We start from the raw sequence: 13,599 nt of genomic DNA on the forward strand, positions 1-13,599 counted from the left end.
CCCAATCAGAAAGAACTTATATAGTAGCTACTTAATTTGTATTCTAAAAATATTTACATAGGAAAGATGTAGTACTAATGAGAATTAGAAATATGTATAAATCATACAACTTTATTTAATTTTTTTTGCATATTTATTTATTTTTGAGAGACAGAACGTGAGCAGGGGAGGGACACAGAGAGAGAGACAAACAGAATCTGAAGCAGGCTCCAGGCTCTGAGATGTCAGCACAGAGCCTGACGCAGGGCTGGAACTCACAAACTGCGAGATCATGACTGAGCCGAGTTGGCTGCTTAACTGACTGAGCCACCCAGGCGCCCCAATCATACAACTTATTTATACAAAAAGAATAATATCTGATCTATGCTTGTTTTGGTGACAACTCAAGAAAAAAAACAAAATGGAATTTTGCCCCTCATTTAACAACAACCAACAAAGAAATGCTTAATTATGATGTAGATGTTATGGGAACCTTGAGAAAAAGTGTACATATCATCTTAGAATTTACAATATTTGACCAAAGGAGTACTTTTAAATGTATGCTAGTAAATAAGATTTTAATTTTTTTTAACGTTTTATTTATTTTTGAGACAGGGAGAGACAGAGCATGAACAGGGGAGGATCAGAGAGAGGGAGACACAGAATCTGAAACAGGCTCCAGGCTCTGAGCTGTCAGCACAGAGCCCAACGCGGGGCTCGAACTCACGGACCGCGAGATCATGACCTGAGCCGAAGTTGGCCGCTTAACTGACTGAGCCACCCAGGCACCCCAAGATTTTAAAAATAAGAGTAAATATTTTATTGGAAGTATGGCTCAAGAGTAAGTTATTAATCTAAAGAATTAAATTCTGACTACAAAAACACAATTCTAATAAAAAAGGTGAAAAGGATTCAGAACACATTTTAATCTAATTGAGTTCCTTATTGAGTTCAAATATTCAAAAAGGTGTATTAAAAATACCTCCATTCATTCAGCACATGTAATTGTCTGAGATTTAGAGATATTTTGATCCCTGTGTTTAAATCCAGGCTAAATATTTTGGAATCCACTAAAATGGAATATCTACGAGATCAAGGGCTATTAAGAGTTTTGATTACTGCTATGCACATGGAAGGTATTCAATAAATATATGTCAAAAGAACTTAGTTTCTATTCAAGATAGTAGATTAGTAGATTGTGGTTTTATGTTTGCCTTTTTGCTTTTCCCAATAGTCAGTTAGAAAAGGAACAAAAAACAAAACAACAGCAACAACAACAAAAACAAAAAAAGTCATGCACTTATGAGAGAAGTGATTGGAGGGTATTTCTAAAGAGAAAGAAATTCATAAGAATAAGCAACCTAGAGTATAATAGGAGGGGTTTCAAAAGGAATGGTCTCCAACTGAATTTAATGAACAGTTGGTGGTACCTAAGAATTCTACCTTGATTTTGACAAACTATAAAAAAATCTCATAACAGCATTTGGTGGCTCTTAGATAAATGAGCCAAAGATGACCTCTGTATATTGGTTTCTAGATTGTGTACTTCTTCACAGCATGCTAAGGCTTGTTAGCCCAAAAGCCTGCTGGTGACAAATGCAATTTTTTACACACCCAGTTGTTTTAAAGCTAGCCCAAATAAGCAGATTTTTTAGTCATTTAGAACCTGCCTGCTTTGCATAACCCATGAAACTATGCCCAGTATCTGCTAGTTATAGATAAGATGAACTCCAGAGCCATAAAGACCCCAAGCCATTGCTTTTTGTTGGAGCTGTCTGATCCAGATACTCCCCAGCTTACTACTGAATGACATCACCTAGACATGTAAGCCCCTAGTGACTCCTGCCTCCCAGGGAGTTCCCTTGGCTTCTTCCTCTTCTGAAAAGTGACCCACTCACCATAGCCTCTAGACAGGTTCATGTTGTAATGGTCTTTCCCTGCATTCAAATCTGTCAAAACAACACCTAAATAAAGCTTGTTATTAATGCCACCATGTGGTCATTTGTCCTTAAACCCTTAACCAAATCCAATCCCTTAACCCTTAAACCCTTTATGATGATGATATAGGAATGAGGGAAGGTCCAAATTGATATTGACTGCTTGTGAACTCAAATTACATTCTTTCGATGCTATCATCCTGTCATAATGACATCAATTGAGTCCTTGATATTTATGCCTAGAGCCAGTTCTATTATTATGAACATTCACAAGATGTGATTATAATTTATGCTTTTTTTTCTTAGAACACTTTTAGCTTAGTTTCCTACACTTGCAATGCAAAAAGTCCTGACTAATACAGTAATTTGTATTAGTAGATGAGTTAAGGGGTGGTGGGGGGAAGGAAATGTGGAGTATTTAGAATTGTTCAGTTGGCTAAATTGAAATAAAATAAATTAAAATCTCAGTTCAGATTAAAGGACAAGTTTTTAGCTGAATGATAAATCAGTAGATGAAGTTATTGCCTGTGGTCATCACGAATTATGTAGGAGCCTCTGTTCTCTTAAGTAACAAATCTCAATTAAGACTGCCTTAATAAGTTGTCTTTTTTGGTGGCAGGGTTGTGCGTACAGCTGAGGTGGGGGTATAACTATAAAAATCAAAAGTGGCAGAATGGTCTTTATACATGATTTCATTGGACTTTAGGAGCTATTTATCTGAGATTTTTTTCCCCTGTTGATCCTATCCTGTATGCATCCTTTTCCTTCTTCTGGCATCTTGCATAGTAAAAAAAGACAGAGCAGTTCTAACCTTCATATGAATGTATCACTTTCCTAATATTCCAGAATTAGCCTTTGTATTCAGCCTAAATGGACAAACTAGATTACACATCCACCCATTATTTTGGCTCGAGGAATGAAATGTAGTGATTGCCTTGAGAAAATTAGGGCCCTTTCTAGAACAGAAATGGAGTCAGGCTCTGTGTAACACAAGGACATGAGGGGAAATCAAATTGTTGGTACATTTAGGAAACAAAGTACAAGGGGAATGGATGCTGTGAAGGCGAACAATAGTCTACAAGTTAGGGTAAAACTAAGTTGGGGAAGTAGGGAAGTTAGGGAAGTAGGTTACCTCTACTATAGAGAAATTGAAATTACTTAGTCATGGGTCAGAGAGACACTCCATATGGCACTTGATAAATAAAGGACAAATCAAATTCCTAAATTATCTTCTATGGAATGGGATAACTAACATTCAAAGATTTCTTGTGACCTAGTTGAAAGACTAGGACATTGCTGAGAACAGAAATCACTGAAGACCAAACCCAGATATTGACTTTGCATCTTGCAGAATTACAGCACTAGTTGATTTATAGCTTGACCATATATCTCTTATGTGAAAGTTAGGGTATTGATCAGAAAGGACTGGACTCTTCTAATTGCTATGAGGACACTGCGGATTAATTGAAAGACATGAACAAGGCCATTCTCCAAAATTGTAATGAAAGTTGCCTCACTGTGCATCTCTTTTAGAAATACAGTATCAGTCTTGACTGAAGAAGCCATCCCTCGGTAAAGAAGAAAGCCAAAATTTTCTTTTACCCAGTGGTTGAATGTTGAATGGCAAGGAAATGGAATATAAGTTCAACAGTGTTGGGTGAAGTGGGAAATTATGATATAATTTATAATGAGAGAAAGAAATAAAAATATTACATACATAAAGAACAGAAGGATTTTGCAGTTATCATTAAAACATATGTGGCAAATTTGTAGAAATGGGACTTGGAAAATTTTTAACAAAGATGAATGAATCATAATTTTATAACATCTGGAATTCATTAATACACAGAGTCTATGAGTCAATGTGCTAATTTTGGATAAAAGTCAAAGCAGTTTGATGGACTCATTGCTGACCCATACTAAATAACATTGAGAAGTCAAAACTCTTAAAACAGACTAGAGTCTATGAACTACATGAGTTAATGTAGTTGCTAGTAGTCTGGCCAAATGATACAGAACCTGGAAGGAAATCAACAAGTTTGGCAAATAGTTAATAAGTAGTGGGAGTTTGGGATAGAGTGTATTGAGGTTGGATATTTCAGAATGAGCAAAGAGCCTGAGAAAATTGTATTCCACATTAATGTCCATCAAAAAGAGCCCATTGCAGAAGAATAGAGTTTAGGGGTGTCTGGATGACTCAGTCAGTTAAACATCTGACTCTTGATTTAGGCTCACGAACTATGAGATTAAGCCTTGTGTTGGGTTACGTGCTGGCAGCACAGAGACTGGTTGGGATTCTCTCTCCCCTTCTGTCTCTGCCCCTCCTCTCTCTCTCTCTCTCTCTCTCTCTCTTTCTCAAAAATAAATAAATAAACATCAAAAAATAAAGAAAATAGTTTAGATAATTGTGCTGTAGGTACGAGTCCATCGTTTGGCTCAGGTACCCTGAATTTCCTCCATGTTTTCATAAACAGATTTGCCATAATTCCAGGAATAAAGACCATTCAAGAATTGGACAAACCAAAAATGTTTTTTTATTAATATAATTAATATTTGGACAGCTGACACACAAATGGGCAGTGTTATGTTATACCATTATTAACCAAGTAAGCATTCTTTCCTATTTCCTTTCATCCTTATAATCTAGAAGTTATGCTTTGACTGCTGCTACCCTACATTGTTATCTCTAAGTATGGAGAACCTGATGGAAGGAGCTGCCAACAAGGTCCTCCCCAACATTCTCATTTCATGTGTGCTAGGCTAAATCATAACTGTACTGTGGGAAGAGAGCCAGCTTAATCAAATGAGAGAGTGATTTGAGCTTCATTAGACATTTTTAAAAACCTAAAACCAGAAAACAGCCAGATCAGCACAGGGTTGCATACAGAGGAAGGAAAGAATTATTTGAAACACTTTTTACAATCTTATTTCTCAAAGTCCTGCCCACAGTAGCAGCAGCTGCCGCCAGGAACTTCTTCAGGACTAGAGAATCATAGGGCTTAACCAAGACTTCCTGAATCAGAACATTAATTTTAACAAGCTCCCTAGATGGTGCTCATCAAAGTGCACTGGTTAATTTTTTTTCATGTTTATTTTTGAGAGAGAGAAAGAGAGCACAAGAGGGGTAGGGGCAGAGAGAGAAGGAGACACAGAATCCGAAGGAGGCTTCAGGCTCTGAGCTGTCAGCACAGAGCCAGATGTGGCGTTTGGACCCACAAGCTGTGAGACCATGACCTGAGCCAAAGTCAGAAGCTTAACCAACATAGCCACCCAGGCCACTGATTTATAGGACAATAGCGAGAAAGAGTGAAGTTGATTTTTTTTTCATGCAAACTTTTGATTTTAAATCATTGAATAACCTAAAAAAAGGTGCAAAGTATTTAGAACAATTTACTTGACTATTACAAAACTGACAAAAAAAAACCTTAAGCAATCATTGGAATGAATCAGCAAAGTGCTTTTTGCTTTTGTTTTAGTTTAGTTTAGTTTTGTTTTGTCTTTTGAGTGACAAGTCAGACTGCATGTGATGACCAAAAAGTTAGTGTAAGACATATTTGCCTACTGAAGAATGAGCTCTAATGAGAAAGATATCCTATGTAAATAAATAGCTTTCAAGGGCTGCTTGGCATGCTGCAAATTATCTGTTTCTGTCTCTTTCTCTATGTCTGCCTGTCTCTCTATGTGTATATATATATATATATATATATATATATATATATGAAGTTATTGTATTTTATAATATTGTATCATATATGCTATTAGTAGTAATCACTATTATATTATTGTGTATCTAAATATATCTCCTTTGACAAATCTAGATATATAAAATCATGATACTCTTATTTGAATGATCAATTGAGTGGTCATATTTCTTTTCCTCATTTTCTATGTAGTTAATACTTAAGAGTTTTATGAGTGTTTTATAAGTAAAATACTTGTATAAAGAAGTATAGTATAGAAAAAAGTATGGGGAAAAAAGTATGTAACTGAAGGGGCAGGGGAGTTGCCCTCCCAGCCAAAAGAATGAGAGAATTCAAGATAGGTGGCTCTTGGCTGATCAAGAATAATAGGGATAGACAAGTCTTGCCTGATTAAGGCAGGCAATTTAGTGGTTTGGGATCTTGAGCTTTGACATTTCAGTCAAACATAACCAGAGAGTATGTACCACAACAGCTGGGATCTTTAAAATAACTTCAGGGAACAAACATTTTCCCCCCCCGTAAGAACTTAATCCCTACTCAACTACTTTCTGGGCCAAAGTTTTCCTTAAGGCTTTATAGAAAAACTCATACCTTTAAAAAAAAAAAAAAAAAGGCACTTAACTGTCTTACTCATCCACCCCTTTTCAATTCCCTATGACCTTTAAAAAGTTGTTTGTGCATTCAGTTATTTTATAAGTCATAGTAGGTTCAAATTAATAGCCTATCTTACAGATAGGCTATTTTATAACTAGTTAAGGGGATAACCAAGAATTTTAAAGTCCTTGTCACCATCTCTGTCATAGCAAAAATGTTATTTTTGGGGAGCTTACTATGTTTACCATATTTCTAGAAATTCACCTTATAATTTCTAGAAATATGGTAAACAAATGCAGAAAAAAGCTTCTACTTTTTAATCTGGAAATATAAACTAAGTATACATTAATAAAAATTAACATGCAAAGTAGATTATGCTGGCTATCATTTCACTCAAATGAAAAGAATCAAGCACATTTTATATGCCCAGTAATTATTATGAACTTTTTGCATTACAGGCAATGAATGCTTGCTTACCAAAAGGGAAAAAAAAAATGTATTCCTACTTCAAATTCCCTCTCAATGTTAACCATACTCCTAAACATACCTACCTGCACTATCACCTCCCAGGGTCTGTGGGTTGTTTTTTGTTTTTGTTTTCGTTTTTGTAAAGGATACCAACTATCCAGGTAGTGAAAAAGGAATGCTTCCCCACCAAATATTTTCAACTTTATTTATTTTTAGTACCCAACAAAAATCCAGCTTAACATAAGATATTGACTCAGCCCAATGTCTACCAGTTAGATAAACATATTTCAAAGTCAAATAAGATATAATACTATGCATAGGTTTTCCCAGATAAGTGGCCAATGACTAAATAATTTATTCAAAATTATATTTCATCTGTTTTAGAACTATTTTGTTTTGTCAGTTGAAAGAAATAAGTTTAGCTAAAATAATTGGTGAAACCCTTCAAATAGTTAACTGCTTAGCCCACACTAATGGAACACAATATTAAACTACACCCTCTAATCTTTAATATACTCTCCAATATACAATTCTGCTTTCTGACAACATGTCTGAATTCTGATTCACATTTTGGATTCTTCAGTAGGCCGAGAGAAGGAGAGGGGAAGGCTATAACTTCACAGAGGAAGTGTATCAGGTGGTTAATGAACAGAATTATATGTCTTAGCTCCCAATCTTCATGAGATAGACAAACATCACTAGAATACCTTGACAGATATAATTGGTCCCTCTCCAGTAAAATAGACAGCAATAACTGGAAATAAAGCAAACATCCCTACAAGCACAGTTCAGTTTCTTTTGAAAATTTTTAATGACTACTCAGTTAGCCATAGGTAACTAAAAGTGTAGCAAAAATTTCAAACCAAATAATGCATGATATAATACTGTTTATTATAATTTGCTTATTTTATTATCTTAATTTAAAATGCTTTCAATATACCCTCAGTCTGTTTTATAAATATAACTATAACAGAATAAAAAATTCTAAAGAAATGATAATTTGTCAAGTAAAAAAATAGAAATATAAAGAGAGAGTTACTTTGTGTTAGTCCAAGATTCTAATTGATAAGTTAATTGTTTTCAGTATACAACAATAAGTTGAGCCTGTTATCAACCATAAGACATTTCATATTAGGTTACAGAATAGGAAAATAAGGGGTTTGAAAAAGTTACCAAATATAGACTTGGAGGGAATTTTGAATCTATATATATCCCTCAATAAAATACAAGGGGATTTCAAACGTGGTTTTCCACAAAGGGATGACATTCATTCTAGACAAAAAAATCACTAACATTGCATTAAACAGAATATGACCTTGTGTTTCTAAATAAATGAGAAAAAATGGCAAGTGTTCTTTTGATTTTGGCTTTTATCAGATTAAATTTATCTGCATGCTTATGCTTTTGGTGTCATATCTAAGAATCCTTTGTCAAACCTAAAGATTTTTCCTTTCAATTTTAAGGACTTTTATAATTAAGCTCTTACATTTACATGATTGAGGAATTTTGAGTTAATTATTGTATGTAATGTGAAGTAGAGGTTCAGCTTCATTCTTTTGCACGTGACTATGCAGTTGCCCAGCACTATTTGATTAAAAGGTTATGTATTCATTACCCATTGAATTCTGGTACTAAAAATTTCCTGGGACTGTAATAACAAAGTACCACAAACTGGGTGGCAGATATTTGTTGAAAATGAATTATGTGGACTGATTTAGGTGCTTGAACTTTTTATGACATTCAAGAATTTTATTACACTCCTGTACACAAACAATACCTATATAGACACAGAGATGTCTATTATTTAGTCAGATTAAATCATCTTAACAAAAGGAGGATTAGAGAGAATTCTCTTTTCCCTTACTAACAATTCAGTTACTTGCTTTAAAATTCGGGCTTAAAAAAATACTTCTTTACAACTTGCAATCAGTATATATTTCAATCAAAATATATTTTGTACAAAGCAGGAGGTATCACAATCCCAGATTTCAAGATATCTTACAAAGGTAAAGTCATCAAAACGGTATGGTACTGGCACAGAACTAGACACATTGATCAATGGAACAGAATAGAGAACCCAGAAGTAAACCCACAATTATATGGTCAATTAATCCTTGACAGTGGAGGCAAGAATATGCAGTGTAAAAAAGACAGTCTCTTCAACAGGTGGTGCTGGGAAAAACTGGTAGCTACATGCAAAAGAATAAAACTGGACCACTTTCTTACACCATACATATAAATAAACTCAAAATGGACTAAAGACCTAACTGTGAGACCTGAAAGCATAAAAATCCTAGAAGAGAGCACAGGCAGTAATTTCTCTGACATCAGCCATAGCAACGTTTTTCTAGATAGGTCTCCCGAGCAAGGGAACCAAAACCAAAAATAAACTATTAGCACTACATCAAAATAAAAAGCTTCTGCAAAGCAAAGGAAATGATCAACAAAATTAAATGACAACCTACTGAATGGGAGAATATGTTTGCAAGTGATATATACAATAAAGGGTTGGTATCCAAAATATATAAAGAACATACAGAACTCAACACCTAAAAAAAAAAAAAAAATCGGGCAGTTTAATCTGCCCGATTAAAACTGGGCAGAAGACATGAACAGACATTCTTCAAAGAAGACACACAGATTGCCAACAGACACATGAAAAAAAGTTTAACATCACTCATCATCAGGGAAATGCAAATCATGACCACAATGAAAGGATCACCTCACACTTATCAGAATGTCTAAATAAAAAACAGACCATGCAAGTGTTGACAAGGATGTGGAGAAAAAGTAACCTTTGTGCACTGTTTGTGGAAATGCAAACTGGTGTAGCCACTGTGGAAAACAGTATGGAGGTTCCTCAAAGAATTAAAAATAGAATTACCATATGATCCAGTAATACTACTACTGGCTATTTACCCAAAGAATACAAAAACAGTAAATTGAAAAGATATTTGCACCTCTATGTTTATTGCAGCATTATTTGTAATAGCCAAATTATGGAAATAGCCCATTGATAGATGTCCATTGATAGATGAATGGATAAAGATGATGTACTATATATAAATATGTCCCTTGATAGATGTCCATTGATAGATGAATGGATAAAGATGTTGTACTATATATAAATATGAATATTATTCAGCCATAGAAAAGAGTGAAATCTTGCCATTTGCAACAATGTGAATGAATCTAGAGGGTATAATGCTAAGCAAAATAAGTCAGAGAAAGAAAAATGCCATATTATTTCACTCATATGTGGAATTTAAGAAACAAAACAAACAGGAAAAAAAGAGACAAACCATAAAACAGACTCTTAACTATAGAGAATTATGGTTTCTAGAGGGAGAGTGGGTGGGGGAATGGGTAAAATAAATGAAAAGGATTGAGTACACTTATGGTGAGCACTGAGTAATGTTTAGAACTGTCAAATCACTATATTGTATACCTGAAATTAATATAACATAATTCCAGTATGTTAACTATACTGGAATTAAAATTTTTAAAAAGATATTTTTGGGAGTACTTGTTTTACTTAGAAATTTATCATTTAGTTATTTTTCACAATCATTGGGTTAGGGATATTACTTCTAACATGATACAAGTCCAGAAGCCATAAAGGTAAATTTTAATTAGAGTTTATCTTTTTTAAAATTACATATAAAATAATATGTAAAAGCCATAGGTATATGAAAACTTGCTGTGAAAATATTGTAACAAATATGATGAAAGAATATATTCTTCAATATAAGATTTTTTATAAATAAAGAAGAAAATTAGACCAATAGAAAAATAAAGAAGCATAATAGATTGCATTATGTATTTTGTAATAATTTTTCTCTACATATTCTTTTCATGCTTCCATACTGCATTGAATTTGGCCTTGACCATGTGAAGCACTTTGTCAATGAAATGTAAAGGATATATTGTCATACCTTAGATGTTCTCACATCTGAAGAAAAGCCTTAGATGTTATTGTATGTCCTGACAGGGGCCTTTTTTCTCAGCTCCCCGACAATGAGAACTACAAATTCTAGATAGTGACTATGCCTGCAACCTGTTTCAAAATGCATAGACTCACAGAGCTGAGCCCAGCAAAGCTAGATTAGTCACACATATTTACATTAACATGAACAAAAAATAAATGTATTTTGTCGGAAGACACTGAGATATAAGATTGTTTGTTATCACAGTAAAATCTGACTTATACAAACCCAAAATGAATGTTCAGAGAAAAATAAATACAAATAGTCATTAACACAGGAAAAAATACTCAATTTCACTTATGTCTACAAAGTGCGAATTAGAACAGCAATGAGACATACACATTTTTTTTAGTTTATCAAGTCAGCTAAGATTTATAACAATGTTGACAATGCTCTGGGAGACGGAAGCATTCTCAAACACTCCTAATGGCAATTTAAATTTTAAATTTGTTCAACCTCTCAGTCCTGTGAAAAATTTGAAAACACATACCTTAAGAGCCAGCAATTCCACTTTAGGGAATGAATTCTCCCTATGAATTCAATCATGTACAAAAATACATGTTTGAAGTGATACTCATGGCATATTTTGTTAAATAGTTAAAAAAAAAAGTAGGGGCAAGCAAAAAAGAAAGAAAGAAAGAATGGAAAAAGAGAAAGAAAATTAAAAGAATAGGGGATTCCTAAACATTAATGGACAGCTATACTATAGAATAAGAGGTAGCCATTTAAGAACATAGTGGAAAGAACATGGAAAGATATTGCTGTTAATTTAAAAATCAAATTGCACAACAGCATCCTAATGTAATTTTTTTTATTTTTGAAAAATTTTGATTTATGAATAGAAGTTATGTGGAAATACCTAAGAAATAGTGTAAACATTATTATATCTGGGGAATTGTCTTGTGAGGCTGCTAGTGCCACAGTGAAGCAACTTCTACTTATCACTATTTGCTATTCTATATGAATATTTATACCATATTATGTATTATTTTCATGATTAGAAAGCCTAGTTTAAAAGTAAAATTAAATTAAATTAAAATGTGTTTTAAAAAGGTTTGAGCTGAGTTGATCAATTTGGATCTCACATCAGCATGCTCTCTATCCTGGACCCATGAGACTCTGCCGCCACCTGTGGCAGAAAACATAAATTGAAGATGAAGGCATTAAAAGGTGAAAAATAACAGAGAAGATTCTGAGACTGAAAATATGTAGTTGCTATTTGGGCAAATCACCTGGAATAATGTGATCACCTAATTTTGTTCTGAATACAAAATAAATATGTAGATTTATTGATGGATCCATATAGCATGAGGGAAACAAGTAAAAACCGGTTTCTCCAAGACCCTGTTTCTCTAAGTTTTGAACACAAGTATGCACCTCCTTCCTCCCCCCACCCCAAAACAAAAGTAATTTGTAACTCACAGGCAGCCTGTCATTAATAGGTCTCCCTTTTTTTCTAGCCCAGATAATTCACCTGTATTATTGATTTAACATCAAATAAGAAATTCTCAGGACTTTCTGCCCTCTAGCTTGCAAATCCAAATGCAAATGAATTTCAGTGTTTTGACTGGGCCAAAGTCAGGTAAGAAAAGGCACTCAAACAGGTGTTTGCCTATAGGCATATGGCATCTCTTGCCTTATCCTTTTTATCCCTCATGGCTAAGTTCCCTAGGCCCTGCTGAGTCAAGTTAGGTTCGCTTAGGAAAATTTCAATTCTGTGTACCCATCACTGACAGAAGCATTGAGTAATGTATAAAGGGAACCACAGGGAGCAGTTTCAGGCTTCAGTTTCTGTCATGGGGAAAAATTAATCACAAATTGTGAGATACAGAAACATCATTTTTAAAGCTATGATTTAAAAGGGCACAATCAGTTAATTGAACCCAGAAGAGAAATGCTTAAATAATGTATAAAGTGAAAATCCAGGTAAAAAGTATTTTTTAAACATTTTAAAATATTATTTTTCCTTTCTGTGGCTTGAAACATTCCCAAGAAGTAATGACACATTAAAATCAAAATCTGGTTAAAGCTGATCAGAAAAAAATTGAAGCAAAAAATTTCCCAAATACCACAAAAACAGAAATGAACCAGTCAAGTAAAGTGACAACTGTAGAAAACTCATGTTTATTATTTCATCCATATTATGAATTTATGAAAGGCAATACGGCAATGTAGGCACTTATCCTTTGTCTCATTCTAATTGATAGCAATGATATTCACACACAGAGCCTGAACAGATTTGTATGTAATTCCTTTCCCAAACAGAGAGGGGAATGGAACCCAAATTCGAATCAAACTTGTACTAGATTTAGAGATGTGCTATTGGGATGTTTTGTGTTTTATTTTTTAATTTTTTAAAGTTTTTATTCAAATTCCAGTGTAACATACAGTGTAATATTAGTTTCAGTTGTACAATTTAGTATTCAACACTTACATACAACACTTGGTGCTCATCACAACAGGTACATTCCTTAATCCTCATCACCTATTTAACCTGTGCCTCTACCCACCTCCCCTCTAGTAACCCTCAGTTTGTTCCCTATAGTTAAGAATCTGTTTCTTGGTTTGCCTCTCTATTTTTATTCCCTCCTTTGCTCATTTGTTTTATTTCTTAAATTCCACATATGAGTGATACCACATGGCATTTGTCTTTCTCTGACTGATTTATTTTGCTTAGCATAATATTCTGTAGCTCCATCCATGTCATTGCAAATGACAAGATTTCATTCTTTTTGATGACTGAATAATGTCCCATTGTGTGTGTGCATCCATGGATGTTCTTCATCCATTCATCAATATATTGTTTGACTCTTCAGCTGTTTCCATAATTTGGCTATTGTAGATAATATTGCTGTAAACATAGGGGTCATGTATCTTTTGAACTAGTATTTTTTAATTCTTTGGGTAAACAACCTAGTAGTGCAATTTCTGGAT

Source organism: Panthera pardus, unplaced genomic scaffold (genome assembly GCF_024362965.1).
Source record: "Panthera pardus isolate Hobbes unplaced genomic scaffold, ASM2436296v1 HiC_scaffold_16, whole genome shotgun sequence".
NCBI classification, from domain to species: domain Eukaryota; kingdom Metazoa; phylum Chordata; class Mammalia; order Carnivora; family Felidae; genus Panthera; species Panthera pardus.